Here is an 18,410-nt window from a genome sequence, read left to right on the forward strand (position 1 = left end):
ATGTGTGCTTCAGATGTGTGTTGTATACATAAAACTCTGTATATGCCATGTGTACCTTGTGTGTGTGTGTGTGTGTGTGTGTTTGTGTTATTTAATTGTGCCCAATACAGTTTGTACTATATCTGACCTCTGTGATTCCCTCGCTGGCATTTTGTTGGTATTTGGAGAGGTCATGCATAATGAGCTCGACTCTCTAACCAAGTGTGGGTGTGCGTGTGCATGTGTGTGCATGTGTATGGGAGTGTGTGTGTGTGTGTATGTGTGTGCACGCGAAGGCTGCATGCCTGCATGTGTGTGCTTGTGTGTACGTTGACTGCAGAAGAGAAGAGAGAGAGAAGGTGAAGTCAGACAGGAGGAGGAGGGAGATAAAGACGACAACATGAAGTGATACTTTAAGACAATAAGAAACAGTTGCTGATGTCCCTTGCACTTCTTTGTATTCCCTCAGAATAAGATAATTAAACAATAATAAGTTTAAAGTGTCAGGCCTGGATAATGTGATGTCATGTCGTTATTGAGATCTGATAAACTGAAAAAGGTAAAGGTCAGGTTTTGCTGTCAGTCCCACCGAATCAGGGGCTTCTCTTTTGAACCGGACAATCCGGACATCCAGGAGTTTTGAATAAAGGACGCAACTCTCGCTTTTTCTCAAGTGGGAAAACTCTCCCTTTGTGGTTCTTGTCACTAATGCTCTCACTGTTACTCTCTCTGCTGTAGCTGAATGCTATGACAGTTCACCTCATTTTAGTGGTCTGCAAATTTCATGGTAAGTAGGTGATATTTGAAATTTCTTCAAAATCACCTCCAAATCACATCAGCATTCATCCCAAAATTTCATTTAACACTGTAAATTTTACTTTTTCTGTATCACCGGACTCATTCTGGAGGAATTTTTCAAATCCATCAGATCATAAAAATGAAACCAGGGTTGCCACTGGTCACGGGATTCCTGCCTTTACCTGTGCAACTTGAATGCAGCTTCACTTCTGTGCAGTGTAGCTGTATTGTATTGAGTTCAACAGGAAAACCATCAAATAAAAATGATAACAGTAAAACTTTGCAATTCGGGGATTATTTTCAAAGAAAATTCGAATATGTTACTTGCTAATTATCGCAAAATTCACAGCCCACTAAAATGAGGTGTTAGCCGGGTTCACATCCATTTTGTGGGCGCTGTCAAAAGGCATTCTGGGAAATGTGCGTCATCACAACCTGAGGTAGAAAGAGACCAGACGGAGTGTCATAAAATGGGTACACCAGCGGTATAAATTACAGCACTTCGTGAGTAAGAAAGCCCCGGATTGCACTGAACATCACAGATTGATGAATAATCACAGCGGGAGAGTAAATTTTCTCTTCACGTTGGCCTCGCCCGCTAACCGCTTCATCATCTGAGTTTCATGAGCGGCGGCACAGCTGTCTTTAGGACTTCTCTGAGTTGATTGTTGCTGATGATACATTATTCCTCAGCCCAGGCAACTCTTGATTAATCAGTGAAGCAACAAATTACTCTGCTCACATGGGCACCATGTAAACACAGCAAAAGCGGCACCCAGCCCACATGCGGGCCACGTCAAACAGGGCGCTTGATGCCAGCGAGCTCACACTCACACCGTCTCCTCAGTCAAAATCACTAACATCAAGTGGCTGATTAGCAAACATACATATACGCAGATACAAAACACGTGCAAACTAATCAGAACAATATTTCTTGCACAAACTTGTAAAGTCAAATTTCATAAATTTTGAAGGATGATTGCATTGTGGTGCTTAAGAAATTATTCGACTCTCTGTGATTGGGAAACGGGACTGAAAGGCTAAAATGTCAAAGATCGAAAAGCCACTCCATCAGTCCTGATGAAACATGGAGAGATGATGCATTGTGACGTGTTTCTCCTGTTTCATAACTCCTCTATATGAACCCCTCAGATTTTTATAACATGAAACAGAAGCGCAGCATTAAGCAGACTCAAGGGCAAGCTATTTTTTTTAATAGGTTTCCGAGTTTGTTTGCGGCCCTGTGCTGTATATCTTAATGGGTACAGCAACACACTAAAGCTGCAGACGTTTGGGATTTGTTTGCCACTGGGACCTCCCGTGCTAAAAATATATCAATTCATGGCTCTGCAGTGTACTTTAGAAAAAGGCATCTACAAAATGGGGTATGTTCTGTTTGACGTGTTCACTTATAAGCAAAAAAATTGCCGGCCGCCCATTAAAGGCCCTTAAAGAAAGACTACAGTGAGTGTGTATTTCTGTTTGTTGTTAGATAAGCTCAGGGGTGGGAAATGCCACAGTGTGGGGTTGGGATTGTGTTTTTCGGGTTGCGATGAGTGTGTGAATATGTCTGTGTAAGAACATTTGCATGTACATACAAACATGTGTGTGTGCGTGTGTGTGTGTGTATGCAGTACAGATGGCTAGAGGAACCGGCAGCCAGTGGCAGTGTCAGAAAGGATCTCATCAGAGATGGGGTGGAGGAGGAGAGGGAGGTAAGGAAACACAGAGCACAGTGAAGGAGAGGGAGGAGGGGTGGAGAGCAGTGGATCCTTCCTTCTTCTCCTTCCCTCCTGCCCTGAATCCTTCCATTCCTCCTTGATCCTTCCTTTCCTTGCATACCTTAAAACCTCCTGCTCACCTACTTTCCATTTGAACCTGGTGGTCACTCACTCACTTACTGACTTCGAAGGTGGTCACACTTGTCTTTAATGATCCATCAATTTCAATTCAAACGAATGTGAGCACAGGAAAAAAAATCCCTATTTGTCTGCGGAGACATTTCTCAAAAAAAAAAAAATAAAAAAAATTACCTACATAATATTTAAGGCTCGCTCTCTTTAAGGCTTTGCTGCAAGCCCAAACTTTGCACATACTTTCATTTTTATTTATTTATTCATTTATTTTCTATTTATTTTCATATTTGTTTTATTGTCAAACATTGTGTCTTTTGGTGCAAGCCCAACTGTGTGCATACTTTTATTTATTTATTTATTTTTATTTTTATTTTTATTTATTTATTTATTTATTTTTTTTTAGTGTCAAACACTGCAAAGTTCTAAATAATTTAGACAGGAAAAATATATGGAGTTGCATTTATAATCAACTACATTTTTTGTTTTTCCTAATATGACACACACTGCAAAAAGTCAAAATCTTACCAAGATTATTTGTCTTATTTCAAGTAAAAATGTCTTATTTCTAGTCAAAATATCTCATTACACTTAAAATAAGACATGATCAGCTCAGAAATAACTTGTTTTTAGACAATTTCACTTGTTTCAAGTAAAAATTTATTTGAAACAAGTGAAAATTAGCTTGAAACAAGAAACAAATTTTGCCAATGGAACAAGCAAATTTTTACTTGTTCACTTGTGTCACAAGTAAAAATTTTCTTGTTCCATTTGTTCCAAATTTGCTTGTTTCAAGCTAATTTTAACTTGTTTCAAGTAGATTTTCACTTGAAACAACTTGAAACAAGTGAAAATTGTCTAAAGACAAGTAATTTCTGAGCTGATCATGTCTTATTTTAAGAGTAATGAGATATTTTGACTAGAAATAAGACATTTTTACTTGAAATAAGACAAATAATCTTGGTAAGATTTTGACTTTTTGCAGTGCAAATTTACTATAACACTGTGTTTTATTAAATTACATAATGTTTTAACTTAGGTTGAGTGAATTTTAGGGATATGTAACGCATGTTGACACTTTAAAATCAACATAACAGTAAGTAATACCAATCTCGGCACTGAGGTCAGCAATAAAACATTTCTCCTGTGGACTTTCGAGAGCTGACAGACAAGACTTTCACAGTAAGACGGGGGTTATGTCTTTGCCCCTCTCTGTCTGTTTGTTTGTGTGCTTGTTTCCTCTTTTTCTCCTCTATTTTATTTTATTTCCCTTGCCTCCCGTCCACCATTGTTCTCCCACTCTCTCATCGATGAGGCTGGAAGACAGAAAAAAAAAGAAGTCAATCTGATGCAAAGCACTTTGCATTGTCTTGTGTTTGAAAGGTGCAATACAGATGAACTCGCCTTGCCTTTTTTTTGTTTGTCAGCAGGATTTCTCAACAAGTTATGAATGGATTTGCACAGAACTTGGGGAAAGTTTAGTCATAGGCCAAGAAAGAGCTGATTATGCTTTTACACCGACTGGCCATAAGGGAGTGTGGTGGTGGGAGTGGCCTATCACAAGAAGGTGCTTAACTTCAGTGACAGCAATACTCCACACACACCACTACACACACAGCTGTTTAACATTTGAATTGAATAAACAATAAACATTACTTTCATTTAAAAACATGAGAAGTAAAAATGGATACAAGTTTAATTTGGTCTGCTATGTGATGTGGAAATGACAGATCTTGAGAGCTGCAGGGTCATGGCGTCTGCATTCCGCTGAGAGCCATCTTCCTAGTGGAGTAATCAGTAATATTTAACGTAATATAAAGACCTTTAAAAACAGTGGTGCCTACTCCCGTCTGTATACTCTTCTATTTTCTCCCTCTGTTTTATGTTAGTCCCTTTGCCTTCCATCCACCTTTGTTCTCTCGTTCTTTCACTGATGAGGATAGAAGACAAGAGGAAGAGAAAGTAAAGAAGTAGCTCTTAGCCCTGTCTTGTTTCCCGTTGCTCTTTCTCATTACTGTGATACTTGTGACGATGTAGCACAAACGCTCAGTTATTCTACTGTGTGCACTTAGACGAGAAATGCTTAAAATGTAAATGTCTTCTGTTCGCTCTCCGATGGAGTACAACAACAACGGGCTCAGCTTCTCGCCTCTGGCTAGATGCTTTGTTTTTTTGGGGAACTGAAGCAGAACACAGCAGAGCTCTCTCTCTCTCTCTCTCTCTCTCTCTCTCTCTCTCTCTCTCTCTCTGTGTGTGTGTGTGTGTGCGCATGCAAGTTTGCGAGGGCCTGACCAATCGGCTCAACTTTTCAACTTTGAGCAGAAACTTTGTTTGAAACAGAGGTTGGCCAAAGGGAGGGAGGAGCGGAGGAGGGTAGGTGAGGTGGGAGACAAAGAGCAGCAGAGATGAAAGGAGGAGACAGAAAACCGGGGGAAGAGGCAGGAGAGAACAACAGTGGAAGCGATGCTTGGAGGTGGAGGGGAGGTAAGGAGAGGAGGCAGAGTCAGAGAAGAGGGAGAGAGCAAACGGAGACGATAAAGTAAGGAGGACATGAGGTTAGGGAATGGGAAGAAACTGAGAGGAACAGGAGCTAAAGGAGAAGAGGGGAATCAAGAGCAGTAGGGGCAAAATAAGACAAAAAACAGAGAGAGAGAGAGAGAGAGAGAGAGAGAGGTGGAGAGCAGAAAGCAGTGAAAAACTGTTCATTATTCATTCCTTCCTGCTCACTGTGTTTGTCCTCTGTCCCTTTGTGCCCCATCTGTTTGTCCTGGCTTTATCCTATTGCAATTCCATTTTAATGATGATGTAATAATAAAATTGTCCAATATTATTTTTACAAGGTCAGCTATCATCATTATTATTAGCGTCATTATTACCAACACCAGTTAATTAAACTATACACCCCTTTTGTAGTAATGATAGCAGGTTAACAGAGTAATGTGATGCAATTACATCATATGGCAATTCATTACACTAACAGGCTGTGTTACATTTTCAACCCATTTAAAAGGATATTGACAAGTTCATATTTTAGCCAGACATATATTGCATTATCAATAACTGCGGGGTCACACGGATTTTTCCTCGGAAAGCTTTCCAGAAGGTGACTGGATTTCATTGTTGTTTTATGATCATTTTTTGGGGGGTCAGATTTTGTGAAGGCTGTCCTGAGGCAGAGGACGCTTCTTTCTGTTCTGCTCTTGGAATCCCAATTCTCGATGTTGGACCAATTTTATACACATTTAATTTGGAGGCATTCACAAAATTGATTGCTGTCTTTTGAATATTATTTGAAAGGGGAATGATCACAGGTTTATGCGTTTCCTTTTTGCTTTTAAGCTATGTTCACACTGCATATGAAAGTGTCCCATATCTGATTTTTGCACATTTTGTGCTTTCTAATCAGTGTGTGACCGTTTCTCAGTTATGATCTGGATCACTTATGTCTCCTATGTCAAGCCAAAATCAGATCGTGAGGCATGCGACTTGTATGTGAAAGCTGTAAAAGGAATCTGGCGGTGCTGCTGTGATAAAAAAGTACATCTGGCATCACTGACATGAGACAAGTTATAATTTTAGCATGGAGGACAATGAGACACAACAATGGAAAGAATTGGAAATAGCCGACTTGAGGAGAAAACATGTTGATTGTGTTGTGTCAACTGCTTTGGCTGTGAACCAGTCGCCCCAGGAGGGAAAACGAAGTACAAGCTGAATTGAACAGATTGGTATTTCAGGAGACCCTTCAATTCAGACAAGACTCCAGAGTCACATACTGACAACTTGTGTTTTAAACAAGGGTAGTTGTGTAGGTGCAGGACGTCTTCTGTTATTGTAACTCTTCACATAGACAGACAAGCTTTATTATCTGCAAGTGGACATGTGTTTTGTGCAAATCGACAACACAACAGACAGAAACAAAAGACAATATGGGTAAACAGCACAAAAAGTGTCCTTCGGTTAAACTATAATCCAGCCTGGTCACCAGAAAACATGTTTCCATATTATGTTGCTGCAAACAAAAGATTCATTGAAATTTCATGTCTTGAAATTTGGTGACATGGTACAAAGCAAGCGAAAAACACATTCAGAAGTAGACCGAGGTCTGAGTCCCATGTCAAGCATGAGCTGTGTTTGTTTCCACCACATTGGCTATAAGTCTAAATGTTGATATGCAATGCATTGTTGCTTCAGACACGGTGGCATTTCAATGTATTTTGGGTTTGTAGAAACTGCAAATGGCAACATTTCATTTTGGCGACTGGGTTGAATAATCAGTCTATATGGGATGTGTAGGTGTGTGTATGTGTGTGTGACGTTGAGATGGGGAAAGATCTGAGCATAGAGGGGGTGTTGACACCCTTTATGACCTGTGCTGGTTTAGTGGGCTCCTGGAATGAAGCTGCCTTGATTGGTGGTACATTTGGGGGCGGACATATCTCCAACCAAAGTAACATGCAAGGCCTGTAATGTGAATGTTGCTACAGTCAGCTTTACAAAATTCAGCACACACACACACACACACACACACACACACACATAAATATAAGTGTGTGTGTGTGTGTGTGTGTGTGTGTGTGTGTGTGTGTGTGTATCAATACAGATACAGCTATATTTATGTATGTATACTCATTTTTGATAAAAAAAAAAAAAAAGCCGTTTTCGCCTTCCTCCTCACTTCATTCACCCTCACACGGGAATTTCCTCGAAGTGACACTCAGTCCCACATAATTGCATGAAGTGAACGCTCAGCTGCACTGGAGCCCAGCACAAATTTAAATCTGCTCCCCCGACATCTGGAACTTTTTCTGTAATGTCATGGTTTAATTTTCTCTGCTCTGCACTCAGGACTGGCACAAAGTGTTGCAGATCATCCAGCTGCTGCTGCAGGCTCTTTTCAGAGTCTGACTGTGGCTGGAATCATCAATAAACAGGAGGCGTTTGATTTTTGTATTGTGCAGGCTGAGGCCAGAGGCTGTTGAGTGTTTAGGGTTTTGGCTAATTCATCGGTGTAAATGTTGAACATAGCTTGCTGCTGCAGCCCGAGTCCAGCAGAAGTCTCCTCTTTTATGAGCAAATTTGGCTGTTGCTTAGGTGCATTTGCCAGCTCAGTCACACAAACTTGCAAACTTGAATTTATCACCATGCAAACATCAAAGTCTGCCCGTCTCTTTACACACATGTTCACTGAACGGTAGCTTCTTCATTTTTTTCACAAGACCAGTGAACCAGTGAATGAAAAGAACTCTGTAAGGAATGAGCAGTCGATCTACGATCCAGGCTTTCCAAGATATCCACCTGACATCACAGCCAGACTCACTGATGGATGACAAATGTTCACACTTTCACTCAAATGATTCTGTAAACAAACACTGAATGTGAAATGTAAATGTCCATCTCGTTAGCTTTTAGTTCTCTTCACCAAAAATGTAAATAAAATGTGTATATCCACTTGTTATGAATTACTATAGTTTGCCTCAGCTGATATGAATTGTAGCTTATCAACATTAATCAAACACATTATGAAATATAATATTTTAGCTAGGGTCCTGTATTCACTCTGTTTTAGAACTATGACTCCAGTGATACCGCTATGTTAACTTGTCACACACTGCTCTGAAAAAGAGATTTTTAGTTTTCCCTTCCATACTACAATCTAATATTTCAAGGAGACATTCATGCCAAAATGAGCCAGACGTGTGCTCAAAATCAGTAAAACGAGTAAAAATGTTGGATTTGATTTTCTGACACGAGTTTCTACAAAGGTGCAGTGTGTTCATATTATCTGCTATGTAATATTTTGCCGAAAAATCCTTTTGGCTTTTTCTCAAGATGTTTTTTTTTCCCCCCATGATTCTATGTTTTGCAGTCAGTTATTCATAATTGAACAAACATGTTCGCCAAGCTGCTTCTGACGCACCGCATGAGTCAAACTCATCACTTTTTTTTTTTTTTCTCCTTCAAAACTGAAGTTACTAGTCCTCTGCTGACAAGGTTGACAGATGACAAGGAAGCAGCCCACACTCCAAACTGTTCAATAATTAAATCAGGGCGGCGTGGAATTTATGTAGGTTTAAACATTTCATATAGTTTGACTTTGTTCCTCTCTCTACCTTTGAATATGTGTCCATCTCTTTTATCCTCTAGCACAATCAGTTGTCCCTGCCTTTCTGCTCATCTCTACTTTTTTCCCTCCTCTTGTATTCTTTTATCTGTCTTTATCGCTCACCCTTTGTTTTTCCTCTGTCTCTTTCTCTATCTGTCTTTCTCTGTCTCTGTGTCATCCTCGTTGTCTCCTTCTGTCAGTCCAACTGTCACTGTGCTGAACTTTCTGACATGTTAAGTGCATGTATTGTGTGTGTGTGTGTGTGTGTGTGTGTGTGTGTGGGTGGGTGGGTGGGTGTGTGTATTATAGTTGATTAAAATACATAAGGACAACAGAGAGCAGCATTTTGTATTCAAAGCCTGAGGGGAACTATGGCCTTCTACCAAAACATGCATACACAGACGCACAGTCAAGCCCTTGTAGTCATATAAAGCAAAGCTAATAATGCACGAGAACATACACATACATGAACACACTATTTTACAGGCACACCCTTGTCAGGCGCACACACAGACACGTAGACACACCCAGGGGAGTCTCACACTAAGCAGACGACACGTACCGTCGCCGTGGTGACAGCAAAACGGACCAAGGTGTTAAAATGACCGACATCACCACCTGTCAGACTCTCTCTCTCTCTCTCTCTTTCTCCCTCTGTTTCTTCCCCTTACTTCCACACATCCAAGAAAGGGCAAGACTTAGCTACATGAGCGTACACACACACACACACACACACACACACACACACACACACACATAAACGTGGAGTCCCAGTGCCACAGAGTGTTTTAACAGTGATCTCCCTCTGCTGATCACACTTTCACAACATGCCAGACTCGGGCTGGCGACGGGAGCCGCTGGGATTAACAGAAACATGAAGCAGTAGGATACAATGCAGCAAATGTTTGCCTTTTCTGCAGGAAAGAGCCGCAGCTCGGTTGCTTTCAAGTAGCTAGTCCATTAATGTGACAGCATGAAGTGTAAACACTGATGGTTTTTTCATAGTCATAATTTATTATGAGCAGTACAGTCACATTACTGGTAAATGTATAATTTTACTTGCCAGCATGTTTGATGAACAAAATCATAAATGAGATCACAAAGCAATCTTGACAATAGTTTAAAAAAAATATATATATATATTTTTGCTATTTACCTTTTTTTCCCAGCAGGGCAGTGGTAAAAGAGGAAATCTTTATCAATAATAGTGATCAATCAAATCAGCTCTTCTCATCCGCTTTAAAAACAATGCAATCTATGCTATGATACAGCTATGGACATTTTCCTTGGGCAGGAGAGTCTCAGACCGGCTTCTCCCAGGAGAAAACAGTGTTTTTGTCAGAGAGGTGCAGCCTGTGTGGAATATATTGGCTCCCACAGATATGTCACCAGTATGTCCCTTTTCAAGACAAAGAGCTCATTTTTATGGAGATGGTGCATCGGGTCAGTGTGTTTTCTGGGTGTAATGATGCTAATGTCATAATTTGAAGCGTGATCATTCACACGGTAACAGTGTAATTTCAGCAAACTTTTTTTTTATTTATTTTTTTTTTTTTATCGTAAACCTAGATTCCATTATTTTTTTGGCTGGCTGTAGTTTGCTTCAATGATTTTCCTTAAATGAAAAGACTCTATGCAGTAAGTCATAATAACTACATTTCAGTGCACACAATAAGGCCACAATTCCCAAAACTGTGAGTGAAGCAATAGTCTGTTTAGCCATTTGCATGATGGTGTAAGCTGAAAACTCCCCATAATAACTCGGACTGTAGTTACCTATTATTTTTATTTCCAGAGAGAAGTGAGGAAAATGGCGATTTCTTGGAAACGCACACAAGTACACTTTCCTGTGCCGACACAATCAGATTTCATCAAAACAATTACAGCCATGCTTCTGCTCTACCGTGCCATGTTCATTGCCACCGTGGGCCTTTCTCTATTGCAAACAAAAATCCCATCCTTCAGGTGCTGGAAAGGAGACAACGCCTGCATTTGCACCCTAGCAGCCTGGTGTTTTTGTGTGAGGTGAGGGCACAGAGTGACGACTGATGATGTTTTCCACTGTACGCAAAGCTCTACAGAGGAATCCAGCCAGCTTATTGCAAAGTAAGGCCCAAATGAGTTTCATATACCAGTATCTCCACTCTAACTTTAAAACTGAGCCCACTACAAAAGTTTTCATATTGGCGCATATTGTCAATATATGCCAGTAGAGATATTATAATATATCTGTGATAGGCCATTATCCAGCTATCCATTGGATACCTTCTCCTCCTTGTGCTGTAAAGCAACCCAGCAGACTGCCTGTGAAATCCAACATCGGGACCAACAGCATAAAATGACTTTCTGGGTTATGGTTTTGTTTGTTGCAGCAGTTATACTTAGGTCTTAAAAGTAATGCAGTAATAATTCACAATGCCACAGGCCCTGTAGCAACTTTAGGCATATTGAGTCCACAAGCCAAATGCAAAACTTCATGTCACTCTGGAAGCTAAATTTAAACATCCTGCCATCATTTCTGTATGGCGACTCAGCAAAAACAGGCCCTCAGTAATTCTGAGTGTAAAGCCATAGTTTAAACATTAATGTTGACATGGTCCTCTGCACGCTGGTAAGTTTCAGTGTGCTGAATAAGCGAGGGAAGGGATTAACCATAGAGGTTTTGAAACAAGAACCACCAACATGGTGGCTAGAGAAGGAGGCTTGTAGTGAGAAGCTTGTTGTTTCAGCTTCCCAGACCAACTGGGGGAAAGCTAGATGAGGAAAATAAATAAGAAATGCTCTCTCATCTCTCAATAACTACTCGTAATGTGTGTTAAGCCGAGGCTTCAAATGAACTGAACCCACAATGCGGAAATCGGTAACAGAAATAAAGTTCTTTAATAGAACAAAGGGAGGCACAACACAAACAACAAAAATGACCAGAGGGCTGTACTATGAAGGAGGCTCAACATACCCAGGCTTTGTGTTCACTATCAGGCACAACAAAACCTAAAGCTCCAATCAAAGTTAAGTGGTATCACGACGGTGGTTATCATCAAGGTTTGTTAAGTCCGGCTGTCAGCTTTGTGCTCTCTGCGCGTTCACAGAAAAGGGGGCGTTTTGGCCTCATATGATTCTACTTCCGCGGAAAATGGACCGTTCACGGGCTGCATATTTCACGCAAGAGGAGCAGCTTGTCCTCATGGAAAGCTATGAACATTTTAAAAATAAAATTACCGCTAAGAGCAACACTGTGGCCGCAAATAAGGCGAGAGAGGAGAGCTGGCGATTAATTTCAAAGAAAGCACAAAGGGGGATTCTGTCACTGTTATAGCCATTTAAATAATTGCTGCAATATTCATTCAGTATTATGAATTTTAGTTTAGAAATATGTAACTTCAGTAGCCTTATGGGAGCGTTGCCTAGGAATTGGGGGTAAAGCCTGAGGTTAAGTCAGGTGACTGAAGGTGTGTGTGGGTGAGTGTCGGACGGAGCAGGCGGTGGTTACCATGGTTACATGACAATTTTGACCACTATTTACACTGCTTAGAGCTACTTCTCAGTAGTTTGAGATAATTGTTCATTACATTTAAAGTTTAACTGGAATTATTGAGCCATTTCTGTTGATGTTTGTTTGCTCCTTTTTCGTTAAATCTTTTTTTCTAAATCGTAATAAGTGGCGTTTGGAGTGCGTTTGAATCACCACAGACTGCTCCCGTCCAATCATCACCTTCGGATGCCGTGACACTCACCGTTATAATACAAAGGGTTTCCTTTAATAAAGTAGGCTGCTATAATAAAGTCTGTGATACAACGGAATATTTCTAACAAACGTGAAGTCTGTGCACCACTAATAGAAGGTATACCTGCATTGTGCAGGTATACTATTAGCGCCACACACACCGTTTGCCCTACTGTGAGTGCACAACTTCTATCCGTGGCATTCCTGACACTTGGCTCAAAAAGTGAGCAAATGTAGCGTATTCCCTCTGATGAAGATCTATACCGCTCATGGAGAATATATCGTCAGGAAATGCCAGCGGGTCTGTGCAATCCCTAAATCCTCTTTGTCTCTGTAATGAGCCACGGACAATCCTGGTTCCCAGGTCCACCGGATCATCAATGAATGATGACGTCATCTCCAAAAGAGTTAAATGGTGAGATAACGCCGCATTTATAGCCGGGCGGGGTTAAACTTAGCTCATAACCTGGTCAGAGCCAGGTTATGAGCTAAGCATAAGTTACCATGGTGATCTAGCCGGGTTAAAAGAGAGCCACCTTCGTGATGCAGGAAAGCCTGGCTTTAGACTCAACATACCTCGCTAACCCACTAAACCTGCTTCGTAGTACACCCCTCAGGGTTTTCTGAAGAGGCTGGACGTGGCAGGCAGGGCACGGAGGGGCAGGCAGGGTCTAGAGGCAGAGCAAAAAGCCAAGAGTCAAAAACCCGATTATATAAAGATAGCAAAAACACAGGCACAGAGCTAAGACGTTACCACGCATGGAAACGACGAGTGGAGGTTTGGACCGGGTTTAAATAGAGCTGTAGACTAGTGGAGATGATCAGGGGGATGAGAACCAGGTGTGAGTGAGGATGCAAGTGAGCGAGATGAATCCAACAAGCCTGCCACGCCCAACCTACAAGGAAGACAGACTGACAACAAAACACAGGGGGAAGGGAAAACAGAGGGAAAACATACTGACAGAGACAGGAGGCGGCACCTAACAATGAGCCCTTGACCGAGCGCTAAGCCCCAATTGTGTCAGTGGAACTGCTCAGTGCAGACCAGTAGAAGACTGTGGTTGCACCAAGCGTATGAAAATGTGTGACTGTGTATGTGTATGTGAAGCGGGGTGAAACTGAAAAGCAAGCTTCTGTAGATAAATAAAGGTTTCATTTATAATCATGTTAAATATTTTCAAAAAAGCATGAATCTCAGTGGGAGCTAGCTCCTCTAAAAACTTGGCGTTATTCTATTTTCATGTGCCAACAGCCTCACCATCATGATTGCATATAATACACAAATCAGCCCTCTTTCATCTGCTTGGAGCTTATTATCATCATCTCAAAGCATTAGGCACAATGACAGTGATTACACCGAATGGTTCCCCTCATATCCATATGTGTGTGTGTGTGTGTGTGCACATTTAACTGCAGATTTACTGAAGTGCTAAAGCTGTAGTACTTCAAGAGAGGGAGAATGAGCTTGATGGGAAGAAATGTGTGTGTGTGTGTGTGTGTGTGTGTGTGTGTCTGTAGGTGGGTGAGTATGCGTGTGTGTGTGTGTGTGTGTGTGTGTGTGTGCGTTTCTGGTTGGACAGTTTGCTACATCATTCATAGCGATCCTAATTTTGTTTGGATGTTTACGTGTGTGAAACGGTGGCGCATGGATGCCTCTGTCAATAGAGACTCTGATTGCTATTAAGGATGAGTGTATTAAATGCAATTAAGGGCAGGGGGTGGAATGGGAATGTTTGAAGCTGTTTTCATCCCGGAAAGACTCGCTGAGTATCTGCACTCGTTTTTTTTTTGTTTTTTTTCCTATCTCACACCCTTGGAGCTGCAGAATAAAACTCCAGCATTCTCCTGTTGGCCAATCAGCCGCTGTGCTGCAGATACTGGGAATTAAATAAGCAGCATGAGACTTTACCTTAAGGCCATTAAGTGTATTGTTGGTGCCACCCTCCTCCTCCTCCTCTTCCTTCCCACAGTTGGTGAAGTTGCCACCCCAACATGTGTCATTCATCTTATTGGGCTGTGTGCCTGTGGCAGCATCACCCACAGGAAATATTTTCCAAATATCAGAGACCTATCTCACAGCAGCCATTTGACATGAAATAGCATGTACACACATTAATGAAGGTTCTGTTTCATTTAGGTCTAACAGAGTCGGGGTCCATGCAGATTTTGCCAAAACCAACAGAGCATTTGCAGTGAAACATTTTATATGTAGGCCAAAACCACATGCAAGTTTATGGAAACTCAAATGGATTGTCAAAAAGTAATTGGCAAAGTGTGATATTTACTTTTTTGGTCAGCTATTGATTCACGTACAGCTAATTAGTAGTGTCTTCAAGTCAGTAAGAAACATAGACATAGCTGTGAAATTTCAATGTATTGAATTTCAGTAAAAAAAAAAAAAAAAAAAAAAAAAAAAAAAAATGATAAGTCTAAAAATATTGTTATAAGATGTCAAATACATAAAATATTTGGCCCATGACATGAAACTGTTTTACATGAAAATGTATGTAAAACACTGAAAGTGTTTCACATACATTTCAAAAATACCATGTGCACGGAACACAGTGGCCTATACATGATAGTAACCCTAACCTCATGCTGAAGAAAGAAGGCTGATTCCGGATGAAAACCTTTTATCTTGGAAAAACTCAATTTTCAATTAAAAAAGAAAAAAATAATGATAACCAACTTCATCAAGTAAAAATAACACGATAACACTACAAAGTTTTCATCTGGCATTAGAGACTTCCAACTTTTTGTTACACTCGCTCTCCTCCCCCTTTCCTTGAAACATTCTCGCCCTGACTCTAGTTTGCCTCTGTGCTGACCGCAGGCAACGGCAGAACATACATGATGCTGGGATGTGTCCTGTCTGTTCCCATCTCACGCCTGACTGTCACCTATATGTTTCCACATTGAAGTATAGATTGGCCAGCTGGAAACTTAATGAATCGCAGTGCACTGTGCAAGCCTTCGGCTAGTGGCTACAGAGGAGGAGGGGGGGAAGGAGAGATGAGAGAAAGAGAAGATATAAGGAGAAATGCGCTGAGAGAGGAGGAGAGAGGCCTGTCATCCACTGCCAGGACTCTACCCTGCAGGTTAACTGCAGGCTGTAGCAGTAAAAGTTAGCCAATCATGCCAAATAGTAGCCAAAAGCTATTGCTTGCACTATAATGATAATATGCAATACATAACAGCTAAATGGTATGAATGGAGGCAAAGAAAGCACATGCTTGCTGCTGGAAAGAAGCACATTAGACAAGTTGTTGACATAAGTTATGTGTTCACCTTCCCTCTTAGTGAATTTTATGCAAACTTTTGAAATATCACACCAAGTAAAATCCCATTTATGGATGTTTCCATCACTTGGGTTGAAGTAGTTAAACTGTTCTGTTCAGTTCTTTATTGTCCCTCAAGGGGAAATTTGGTTTGCAGTGCAATACAACATACAAGGAACAGTCATGACAATCAAGACAATGACATCAGCAATCACAACCACAATACAATCATGAATAAAATGGATAAGATCGAGCTGTCCATAGAAATAAATCAATAAACAGAATTATAACAATACTAATAATTAAGTTTCAGGACGTGATGAAGTGCTTTTAGTCAGTGCAGGCAAACTGACTAGCTCCATCAAGGATCAGTGCAAATTAAGAAAGCTTATTGCACTAGGAATAAAGGAAAATTTAAACCTATTGCTTCTGACCCTGGGGAACCTATATCGCCGCCCAGAAGGAAGAAGAACAAATTCTTCTAGAAGTAGGTGGTCAGGGCTTGCCAAAATCGACTGCGCCTTCTGCAGGACTTGTCGATTATAGATATCTGACAGTGAAAGCTGTTGTGTGCCAATAATCTTGCTGGCTACCTTGACGATATCTGACAGGCAATTTTTGTTCTGCACCGTGAGGTTACCATACCAGCCAATAATACAGAACCTTAAAGTAGATTCAATAAAAAAAAAAATAAAATAAATATTGTAAAATAAAACCATCAGAGTCTTATTCACATTAAAAGTGTTTAGTTTGTGCACAAAATAAAGTCTCTGCAAGCCCTTTTTGCAGATTGCAGACGTGTGAAGTTTTTATCGATCACTGTACCCAGGTATTTATAGTCCTCTACTGTCTCAACATGTGGGCCTTTAATAGTGGTTGGAAGGGTAGAGGGAGAGTTTTTCCTAAAGTCAATGGCCATGTCTTAAGTTTTTGGGACATTTAACTTCAGAAAGTGGTTGTCACACCACTCTACAAACTCTTCCAAGACTGGTCCATGATCAACCTCTCCTTCCTGGAGCAGTCTAATAAGGACTGTATCGTCTGTGAATTTCACAAGATGCCTGTCTTTGTGTTTGGTCCTACAATCATTAGTGTAAAGAATATACAATAAAGGAGACAGGACACACCCCTGTGGTGACCCTGTGGATGACAGCTGCTTCTGGGAAAAATCACCATTAGCCCTACCTACCTGCGGCCGACTGGCATCCCGAATGTCCAAAAATGGAAAAAGCAAATTCTTCAAAGAACTGAAAAGAATTAGTGGCTATGTAGCATTATTTCGTCTGAGGATGAAGGCAAAGAAATGCACCAAATAATGTCCATAATACCATGATGGTTATATTATAACCTACATTTGAAGAAACCGAAATTTTGAATGTCCAAAGTCATCTTCATAGGTTCTCAGTCATCCAGGTCATGGTTATCCACGTAGAGTTGAGTTGAGGTCAACTGGACTGTGTTTAGATTCTTGAAGATGTTTCATTTCTCATCCAAGAAGGTTCTTCTAATCTGACAGACTGCTGGGGAGTCCCATCTTTTCAACAACCTGGATGCCGTCCCCACACAAGTTATTTACCTGGCGCTCCCCACCAGTCTGTCTGTATGTGGATAATGTCCAAAGTCAGTTTTGATCCAATGTGCAATGAGACTGAGACATTTATTGAGCCCAAATTGTGTCATTATTTATGGGGCAAATGCATTTACATCACAGTTTACAGTCTTTTGCCACTTCCATACTGCTTTTGTGATTCAAAAAATCCTCATTTGGAAAAAACAAGAGAGAGAGAGAGAGAGAGAGAGAGAGAGATCATATTCAAAAAGTACATCTATCGAAAGGGAAAACAATTTGCGTCAGTCAATGTCCCATGTCCAGCCAAATGTCCAGCGGCTATCAATGCCTGTAGCTTGCAAGTTTTAGAGCATCAGATGATTATTTTGGCACCCCATGTCCAGCAGAGAGAAGGAGATTGAGAAAAGCTTGATATTGTTGGCACAAAATTTGCATCATTCGGATTTGTGTGAGTTGAAATTTCTCAACTCGTACAAAAATTTTGCAGCTTCCTGTGTTCGACTTTGGATTTGGTCTGAACGCACCAGTTCGCTGTGATAATTCCACAACGATTTGAACGAATGCACAATCAAGTTGTCAGGATGTGCTCTCAAGTTGGACTTCTGGGCGTTTTTCTTTCTGCAGACAGTCTCACATTATAAGGTAAATGGAGAGCAGTGGAACGTTTCCCCCTCTGGACTCCATCTCTATATACCTTCCCATTTGCACATGCAATATGTGTTTTACATATTACATATGCAGGTATACTACTCACAATTTCACAATTTTTTTTTTGGGCTGCCTCTACTTCAAACACACATACTCTGCTGCTGTTATATGATCAGGATCAGAGAGGCTACGACTCAAAGAGCAAAAGACGAGAGAAGAGAGAAGGCAGACAACAAAGATGCGCACCGTTGCTGTTTTGATACTGAGATCTTGTACATTTCTTTCGTGTTTGATGGTTGAGAGACTTGAAAGACTGGCTGGCAAGGTTGTCAAGGTAAGTCATGTCACCTTGTCGCGTTGCTAATAAAGCACATTAGTTCATTTGATGTATGGGGACTGACACTTCACACACGCTGAGACACACACGGGAACTCGCATGCCTGCATGTCGACAT

The sequence above is a fragment of the Myripristis murdjan genome, chromosome 8, assembly GCF_902150065.1.
Source record: "Myripristis murdjan chromosome 8, fMyrMur1.1, whole genome shotgun sequence".
Lineage (NCBI taxonomy): Eukaryota > Metazoa > Chordata > Actinopteri > Holocentriformes > Holocentridae > Myripristis > Myripristis murdjan.